Source organism: Geotrypetes seraphini, chromosome 2 (assembly GCF_902459505.1).
Source record: "Geotrypetes seraphini chromosome 2, aGeoSer1.1, whole genome shotgun sequence".
NCBI lineage: Eukaryota > Metazoa > Chordata > Amphibia > Gymnophiona > Dermophiidae > Geotrypetes > Geotrypetes seraphini.
This window is the reverse complement of record NC_047085.1, coordinates 304,751,249-304,761,646: the sequence shown is the minus strand read 5'-3', so window position 1 is coordinate 304,761,646 and position 10,398 is coordinate 304,751,249.

Below are 10,398 nucleotides of genomic sequence, written 5' to 3'. Positions count from 1 at the left end.
CATGTTACTATGTAGACTGATGGCATTGTTATTGTGCTAGGATATAGATATCTACAACAGAACTTATGGATTATATCATGGCTCGCTATCCATATTTATATAGGGGTATAACTCCGGTGTTTCTCTGTGCTTTGAATATTGTATATGGTTATGGCTGCAGGTTGTGCTGACACTCTCTTTTTAGATAGGCAGGGGTCAGCTTGTTGTATTTCATAGATAATATTTTATGATTCTTTGGTTTATACAACTTGTCTGTATCTTCCCTTGTTAACATGTATTGTATTTTTGTATTTTATTAAATCAATAAAAATCTTTGAACTGGAAAAAATTACTTCATGAGTACCGTACATTAAATAGATTGTCAGTTTGCCAGGGCAGACAAAGAAAAATGATTGAGTACCTGAATAAATTCATATAAACCGTTCTGAGATCCCCTGGGAGAAAGGTATAGAAAACTGAATAAATAAATATGCCCCCCCCCCCTTTTTACATAACCATGAAAGTGGTTTCTAGCACAGACCGGCGCATTGAATGCTCAGCGTTGCTCCCGACACTCATAGAGTTCCTACGAGTGTCGGGAGCAGCACAGAGCATTCAATGTATTGGCCTGCGCTAAAAACCATGTTCGCGGTTTTATAAAAGGGGGGGGGGGGTAAATGAGCACTTACTGTTACACATTTTGTAGGTAGTGAGGACTCATGCAGTACTCTTGTGTGCTGTTTACTACTACTACTATTAATTATTTCTACAGCGCTACCAGACGTACGCAGCGCTGACATGCCACTCTCCCCAAAAATATAAATATTTTTCAGGGCATGGATTAGCTGCACTAATTTGTCAGTTACAACAGAAGGCCTGAGCACATCCTGATAGTTTATTTAAAACTTACTATACTGCTCACACCGACAAGCAGAATGGAGCAGTGTACAAGCTAAATCACAATAAAAATAAAAAAGGAACTCCAGTTTAGATAGGATAATTGCACAGGAGATGGAAAATAGAAAATTAGCAAGATGGGGAAGGGAGGAAGGGGTGCAAATTAAAACAAGAGGAGAAACCGATTGCTAAGTCAAGGTAGTGAGGACTAAGCCCATCCAAAAATCTAGGAATCAACCTGTACAGCTGTATGCTTTAGTACAGTGTTTCTCAACACGCGGTACTTGTAGGGGTACGCGAGCCAGTTGTGAGGAGTATGTGGCACTGGTCTCCTGCCCCTCTTCCTCCAGCGGCATGTCCCCCTCCGCCAAAGATCCTTAATGTCCACGTGCTCGGGAAGGTCCTGTCAGCTCCACCCACTGTAACACATTTGCATCAGAGGGGCGGTACCAACATGGCCTCACAAGCGATAGACTCGAAGGCTCTATGCCAGTTAAGCTAGCGCTAGTGCCACAGTCTAGGCAACACCAAGTTAAATCCAGCGATAAAGAGCCCTCCATCTTCTGCCACCCTCCTGCTGCCTGTCAGGGAGTCCGGAATCTATACAAAGCCCAGCACTGGCGCTAGCTTAATTGATACAGATCCTTCAAGTCTATAGCTCGTGAGGCCCTGTCTGGCGCAAATTTATTAAAGTGACTGGGCCTTCCTGAGCACATGGACATGAAGGCTCTTCTTCGAAGTTAGTGCTTCTGTCAGGCCCTGTGTAGAATCCAGATTCCAGGTCAGGCAGTGGTAGGGCGGCAGAAGGAAGAAGGTAAGAGGAGGTGAAACGCTTGATTTGCTGGGGGGAGGAGAGAGGAAGTGATATTTGAATGAGGGATGTGGGACATGGTAAGGCTGGATGGTTGGCTGGATGGATGTGGAGAAATGCTGGACATGGATGGAGGAGGAGGAGAGAAGGGATATGCTTCTTATGGGATGGAGAGGAAGGGAAGAAAGAGGAGGAAATGGACTTGGATGGAGGAGAAGAAAGGGGAACTGAAGAGAAAGGGAAGATATGCACAATTGTTGAAGAGGAAAAGAAGAAAGAGGAAGAAGGTGAACAGGGATAAATTGAATGGAAGGAAATAGAGAAGAGATGCAAATGGCTGGAAGAGAAAAGGAAGAGGGGAGAAGATGCATGTGGATGGAGGAAGGGAGGGGCATGAACTTGGGACACAGAAGGGAAGGAGGGAATAGAAAGGAAGAATTGTTGGTCATGATTATGTGAGTGAGAGGGAAAGAGACGGTGCACATAGGAAAAGAAGAAGATTGTTGGGCATAGAGAGAAAAGAGTGAGGTAGAGATGCATGAGGAAGAGAAGAATGAGAGGGAGAAATGTTGGATATGGTCATGGAGAGGGAACAGTGGGACAAATTGAAAGGAATGCAAGGGGGAGGAATGTTGGACATAGTGGTAGAGGAAATGGAGGGAGAGATGTGGCATGTGGTGGAAAGGGGTGATAGAAGGAGAAATGTTGGGCATGGGGCTGGTTGGCAGTGATGAAAGATGATGCACATGATCCGAGGGGATGAGAGAGGGAAAAATGTTGGATGTGGCAGTAGAGAGGATAGGAAGATGCACCATGGCTCTCGCTCTCTCTCTTTCCCTACACCCTTTGTAGCAAGGGAGGGAATGAGAGAAAGGCAGATGGACAATGAGAGAGAGAGAGAGGCATGTTGCCAATGGGGGTGGAGGAGAGAGGAAGTAAAGATGGATTCATGGAGGGACAGAGAGAGATGTTGGTTGGGTGAAGGGAATGAGGTCCCGGAGGAGAGAAAGCGTGCAGGAGGCATAAAGAAAGAAATGTTGGATGCACAGTCAGAAGAAAGTGCAACCACAGACTAATAAAATCACCGGACAACGAAGGTAGGGAAAATGATTTTTTTTTCAACTTAGTGATCAAAATATGTCAGTTTTGAGAATTTATATCTGTGGCTATATTTTGTACTATTTTTTTTTGTAGCTGTTCCTGAGGTGACATTGTATATTTTAAAGTCATCTGCTTTGACCTCTTTGAAAAAAAAAATGAATATAAATGATAATTAATATTTTCTCTGTGTACAGTGTGCTTTGTATTTTTTAATTTTGTGGTTACCATTATGTATTGTTAATAAGATTATATTGTGTGTATATGAAAAATGAATGGAAGAAATTGCATTAGCCAAATTTAAGGGAAATTTAAAGACTTATCTCTTCCAGGATGCATATGACTCTTAAACAGATCTTAAATATAGTCAGATTTCTTTGATAATTCTAACTGCCTCCCTTTCCCATTGTGGTCTCCCTTTTTTGTATTCTTTTCTTTAAATTTTTAGTTCTCCCACCTTTTCTACCTGTTTCTGTTAGTCAAATGTTTATTCAGTGGAAATCTGTCAAATTATGTCTCCTTCCTTTTAATATAACTTGTAAAACGCTTAGAAATCTTGATTTGCGTTTAATCAAAATTTTAATCAAATTGAAACTACTATTATTATGGTAATGGGGTCAGAGGCAGAACTTGGGTGGGTCTGGGGTGGAGCTTGGGCAGGGTACTCGGTTGATATTTGTTAGACTTAGGGGGTACTTGGCTTGAAGAAGTTGAGAAATACTGCTTTAGTATATAACCAGCACACCACTTTAAGCTGATTTAGGGACATACTAGCACCTAATGCAGCTTAGTAAAAGGTCCTCTTATTAAGTTAAAATATTTATAGGCTATGAGGCTCATAATCGAAATGGGAATACCTCTAAAATCCCACCAAAATCTGCACTTGGACGATCAAAAAGACAGGTCATCCAAGTGTCGATAATTGAAATGGGTTTTAGACGTATCTAAAAACAGCTTAGGCCTTTTCAGTGCTGCTGTACGCCCAGAGCTGAAAGGGTAATTTTAGGAAGAATGATGAGGGCAGGGTTTGGGCGGGAAATGGGCTGACCTCAACTTAGTCGTACTGCAAGTATAACCGCCTAGACGGAACTTGTGCGCAGTGACTTAGGTGATTTAAAAACAGGTCTAAGTGCCCAGAAGGTATCCAAAGTGACCAGATAACCATTGCAGACACAAAGTACAGATCCTCATACACTCCCCCAGTGATCACTGACCCCCCCCCCATACCATATAAATCAGAATAAAAACGTACATACCTGCCTCCAGAACATCAGCACCTGGCATAGGAAAGCCTAGTAGAGCTGCACAGAAGTGGCTTAAGTAGTCTGGGAGGTGGGCTAGTAAACCATAGAGAGGAGGACCCAAGCCCATAAGCCACTCTAACCACTGCATTCATGGTGAAACATGTGCGCCCCCAAAACCTCACAAAACCACGCCGGCCTGCCCCGGAAGCTGCCTGTCTGCTGTGATTTCTAGTTCCGGTGTAGGCAAGACTTGAAGAGAGGCAGCTTTTGGAGCAAGCCAGCGGCAGCAGGCTTATCTCTCTGCTGCTGCTGGCTGTCTGAAGATTCAATTACAGCAGCTGGCCTGAGGAAGAGGTAGGCGGGGGAGTTGGGAGCTAAAGAATAGCATCAGAGGAGGGAGGGGAAGGGCTAAACAGCATGGAAGGGGATAGAGAAATAACATGGAGGGGGGAGGGAGCTGTAGAAACAGCATGGAGGGGGAGGGAGAAATACCATGGATGGAGGGAAAAAGGGAGGGAAGGGGCTGGAGAAACAGCATGAAGGAAAGAAGGGAGGGCTGGAGAAGCATTATTGAAAGGAGTCTAGAGAAAAGAGCATGGAGTAGGATAATGCTGGATGGGAGGGGAGAGACAGAAACAGCAGGAGAGGAGGTTGGAAGGAGAGAGAGGGGCACCCACGGGGGAGGGGGATTGGAAGGAAAGAAAGAAAGAAGCACCCACAGGAGAGGGGTTGGAAGGAAAGAGAGAGAGAGGAAGAGAAACACCGGTGGAAGAGGAGGGTTGGAGGAAAGGAGAGAGAAGCACTAAAAGGGTACAGAGGATAGGAAGGGGGACCAAGTAAATGGGTGGAGTGTGGACGGGGATATATGTCCTCTTTTTTTGTCTTCACAAATATGGTAACCGTAATCAATACCATTCTGAATGTCTTCTCCCAGAGATAGAAGTACCCAGGAGCAGAGTCTGTACCTCTTCAGTACCCCAGCAGTTTTGTCCTTAGTCAAAATATATGTTGCTTGCATGCCTTCTGATGTTAGCTCAAGACTGAACAGCTAATCCTCTCAACTCCTCTTCTGAATAGCTCTTCTTTTCTACTTTATGCTGCTTTTGCCATGCTAATTCTTCTATTAATCCACAAATGGTATCCAAGTAACATGAACTGGCACAGAGGAGCAGCTGGACACAGTCTCATTGGGCACAGCAATAGACTAAAATGGCCAACAGAAACTTTTAATCCATGACTGACGCATTGGTTCCATTGAAACATTAGTGTTAAGCACTTGGATCTTTAATCCAACTCCCTGTATTTGTGGGTAATAGCTATTACCTTAATTGGCATGAAATTTACCTGGACATGTGCTAATCTAGGGAACATTAAGAACATAAGAATAGCCTTACTGAGTCAGACCAATGGTCCATCAAGCCCAGTAACCCCTTCTCACGGTGGCCAATCCAGGTCACTAGTACCTGGCCAAAACCCAAAGTGTAGCAATATTCCATGCTACCAATACAGGGCAAGCAGTGGCTTCCCCCATGTCTTTCTCAATAACAGACTATGAAATTTTTCTCCAGGAACTTATCCAAACCTTTCTTAAAACCAGCTATGAAAAATTTCCTCCTATTGGTTTTAAAAGTATTTCCCTGGAACTTCATTGAGTGTCCCCTAGTCTTTGTAATTTTTGATGAAGCGAAAAATCTATCCACTTGTACCCGTTCTACTCCATTCAGGATTTTGAAAACTTCAATCATATCTCCCCTCAGCCGTCTCTTTTCCAAGCTAAAGAGCCCTAACCATTTTAGTCTTTCCTCATACGAGAAGAGTTCCATCCCCTTTACCATCTTGGTCGCTCTTCTTTGAACCTTTTCTAGAGTCACTATATCTTTCTTGAAATAAGGAGACCAGAATTGAAAACAACCGCAATACTCCAAATGAGGTTGCACGATGGAGCGATACAGGGGCATTATGACATTCTTAGTCTTGTTAACTCATGTTTTAGTGCACATCATTTGACAGCTAAAATACTTGTTATGTTCATGAGCTTCACAAAATACACGCTAAAATGTATATTAAATGCATGCTAAGATTGACATGCTCTATCACTGTAAGAGTTCCCTAGTGAGTTCCCATTGGGTGAGGCAGATTAAAATTGCATCAACCATTTTATGTATTTGATGGAGCCTGAAGGTGCAGGGGGAGAACCACTACTCACTCGAAGGGAATTCTATAAAATGGGTGCTGGAAAAGATAGACACTAACCTTCCAATCTCCCATGGTCGACAGCACTACTAGAAATTCAATATCGGCACCATATGTGGCAACTGGCATTGAATTTCAATTCCAGTCTATCTTTAGCTGACCGAGACATAGCTAGCTAGGCTAATATGCAGCAACTGGCCAGCTAAGTTTTTAACAGCTAAAGATAGATCACCCTTTTATGCGGCTGTATCTGGCTACTGAAGTTAGCTGGCAAGCAACTAAATATTGGTAGTGACATAGACATATATTCAGCAAGAGACAGACAGTTATCTTCCGCTGACTATCACCAGATAGCCAGCAATGTGCTAGTTAGCCAGCCAGGAGCTATTCTCAGCCAGCTAAATAGCGCCTAAGACTCTGATTGGCTTGGATAGCTAAGGCCCCTCCCATAGGATCTGAACCAATTGGAATCTTAGGCCCCTCCTAGTGCAACCCAGGATGCACCAGTAAGAGGGCCTAAGGCCCTGATTCGCCCAGGTGCCATTCAGAGTCTTAGGCCCCACCCAGTGCATTCCAGGATGCACCAGGAAGGGGAAAGCCCATCATTTTGAAGAGGCAGGCCTGCCAGCAGGAGGGAGTGGGCTTCCCTCTTGCTGAAGTTCTACGATGAGGTACCGGAGGGGAGGTGTGTGCTTGAGCTTGGGGATTCTGAGCTGACTCCCCCAACCCACCAGACCTGCTTCTTTTGGGTATTTGTTTGTGGGGTGGTGAGAGGGGGGCCTTCATATTGAAGGGAGTGGGGAGGTCCAAATGGCCTGGATGCATTACAAAGGGCTGGGTTGCCAAGGCAGGAGGGGGCCATCACCCTTATTGGGGGGTGGCTATCATCATCAGGGAATTGCCGCGGTTGTCAGCAGCTGTATTCAGAGGGGTGCAGCTGTTGGCAGCTGTCATCGGTGGAGCCTGTGGCTGTCGGCAGGGGGACTGTCATGGCTTTTTTAAAAATGGGAATAGGTATTGTGCGTGTGTAATATATGCACAACACCTGTGCCCATTAAAAGAAAAGAAAAAAAAAATTTTCTGCCCCGAACAGCTGAGAAGCAGGAAGCTGCTTCAAAGCTTTCCCTGATGCTCAGCTATTTGGACTTCCCCTTCTGGTTCTGCGCATATGTGAAAGTCACTTTTTCAGCGACTGGTGGGGCGGAATTACGGTTGACTTCTGTGAAACTAATTTGCATTCAAAGTCGATCACCGTTTTAAAACTGGACAAGGGATTGGACTACAGCGACCTACTGGTTTTAGCGACCATTTTTAGTGCATCCAGACCTTAGACACACCTCGGTGAAGGTGTGATTAAAAAATAAGCCCACAGCTCCAACTGTACTGATCAACATAGGGCAACTTAAATGGGTACAGTACCTTCTTGGAAGACACTTGTGAGAGATATTTACAGTAGGTAGGTAAATACACAACTCTACTTCATCACTCCAACACTTTTCTATTCATTCTGAACACATTTTCTTTTTAGTATGTATGGATGCAATACTTTTGTTCAGCTCCTTTGGAAGATATCTCTCTTCCTAACTCACAGCTGTGTTTGCTGTACCAACACTTCACTAGATGGATAGAATGATTTTCCCTCGGTGAAACCTCCAGTTCATCCTGGATCATTGGATCCAGGCTTGCACCAATGATCTGCCTTCCACTTGAGAGCTGTTCTGCCTTACCTGTGTAGTTGAAAGGGTACCATTTTCATAGGATCTGTAGCTTCAAAGAATCTCTTTTGCTACTTGGGATCTAGCTAAGTGCTTGGGGCCTGGGTTGGCCACTGTTGGAAACAGTCTGTCCCAGTATGGCAATTCTTATGTTCTTTCTTCCCTACTTAGAGCTCAGTCACAATTTGGTATCCAATCCTAAGGCTTTTATCCCTCCTTGCAGCTTCTAGAGCAGTTCCACCCTTGCAAGGACAAAATATAGAGAACTCATTTCCAAGTACAAGGGCTTAATAACACTTAGATCACGTTTCATTGGATTTCTGAGTGGTGAGAAGGCTGACATGGAAACAGGATTATATTTGATAACAGATGAGGTAAGGAAACTCCTCTCTTATACTCTTGGTTAGCTCTGAATTTGCCTTTCAGCATGATTATAAGGCTATTGATTCAGTGGGCTGGATCCAAAAATATGTTATTCCAAAGAAGGATTGTCTTGCTATTCTTTGCGATGTGATATTTGAAGCTCCTCAAGACCTTGAGCAAGTCACTTAACCCTCCAATGCCTCAGGTAAATACTTGGATCATAAACTTGCCAGGGACAGGAAAGTGCCTACTGAATTTGAATGAAGCTGTAAGTTAAATAACAACTGTAGCTGAAAAGCTGTGAGCTAAATAATAACCTGTGAGGGAATCTATGGGACCGTTGGATGATCAAGGAGTGAAAGGGGTGCTCAGGAAGGATAAGGCCATAGCGGAAAGACTGAATGAAGGAGGAATGCTGAGGCTCCTTATGATGAGAAAAACATCATGTAGAAAATCTAGTCCATTTTTGGTGATAGCATTGTCTAGTGATGAGCTTTCTAGAAGCCTCTAAAACATCTCTTACAGACTGAGAAAACTGAAGAGGAGTTATGTTGAGACGTACCAAGCTGTCAGGTGTAGAGACTGCAGGTTGGGGTGCCATTCAGAGTCTTAGAACCCACCCAGTGCATTCCAGGATGCACCAGGAAGGGGAAAGTCCACCATTTTGAAGAGGCAGGTCTGCCAGCAGGAGGGAGTAGGCTTCCCTCTTGCTGGAGTTCTACGATGAAGTACCGGAGATCCTTGACTCTGTGTAAGCAGAGAAGGAAAAACTGGGAGAAGGTATGGCTCCCTGCTGCTGAGTTGAAGTAGAAGGGAGTACCAAGGTTGTTTCGGCCACCGAGGAGCAATCAGAATCATGGTGGCATGATCATTCTTCAACTTGACCAGAGTCTTGAGAATGAGAGGGAATGGAGGGAATGCATAGAGGAAGAGATTCGTCTATTCCAGAAGAAAAGCATCTGCCTCGAGGCGATGAGGAGAGTATATCCTGGAGCAGAACTGAGGCAGTTTGTAGTTGTGGGGAGCCGCAAAGAGGTCTATCTGAGGCGGTCCCCACTGTGAAAAAATGTGATGAAGAGGCGAAGAATGGAGTGTCCATTCGTGAGGTTGCAGTAGACGACTCACGTTGTCTGCCAAGCAATTCTTTGCCCCTTGAATGTAGACAGCTTTGAGGAAAGTGTTGTGGTAGATTGCCCAGTCCCAAACCTCCAGAGTTTCTTGACAAAGGGAGGCAGACCCTGTCCCTCCCTGTTTATTGACATAACACATGGCGACTTGGTTGTCCGTCCGAATGAGGACTACTTTGTCGTGAAGCAGATGTTGAAAAGCATGGAGAGCTTTGAGGATCGCTCTGAGTTCTAACTGATTGATATGACACTGACGATCCGTACTGGTCCAGAGGCCTTGAGTACGGAGACCATCGAGATGAGCGCCCCAAGCGTAGGTTGAAGAGTCTGTCGTGAGGACCTTCTGATGAGGGGGCATTTGAAAAAGCAAACCTCTGGAAAGATTGGAAGAGAGCATCCACCAACGGAGAGACTGCTTCAAAGAAGGAGTGACTGTGATGTGTCGAGAAAGAGGATCGCAAACCTGAGTCCATTGGGATGCCAGGGTCCACTGAGGAATTCTGAGGTGAAGTCTGGCAAAAGGAGTCATGTGTACTGTGGAGGCCATGTGACCTAGGAGTACCATCTTGTGTCTCGCTGAGATGGAAGATCGGGAATGACAGAGTTGAAGTAGAGCTTTCAGACGTTGCTGTGGAAGGAATGCTCTGAGTTGGACAGTGTCCAGAACAGCTCCAATGAATTGTAGATTCTGTGAGGGTTGAAGCTGAGATTTGGGAAAATTGATCTCGAATCCCAAACTTTGTAGGAACCAGGTAGGCTGTTGGGTCGCTACAATAACCCCTTGAGACGTGGAATCCTTGATGAGCTAGTCGTCAAGGTAGGGAAACACCTGAAGACCATGATTCCTTAGAGCTGCTGCTACCACTACCAGGCACTTGGTGAACACTCTGGGAGACGAGGCCAGGCCGAATGGTAGCACTCTGTATTGATAATGCAGATTCCCCACCCGAAATTTGAAGTACTGACAGGAG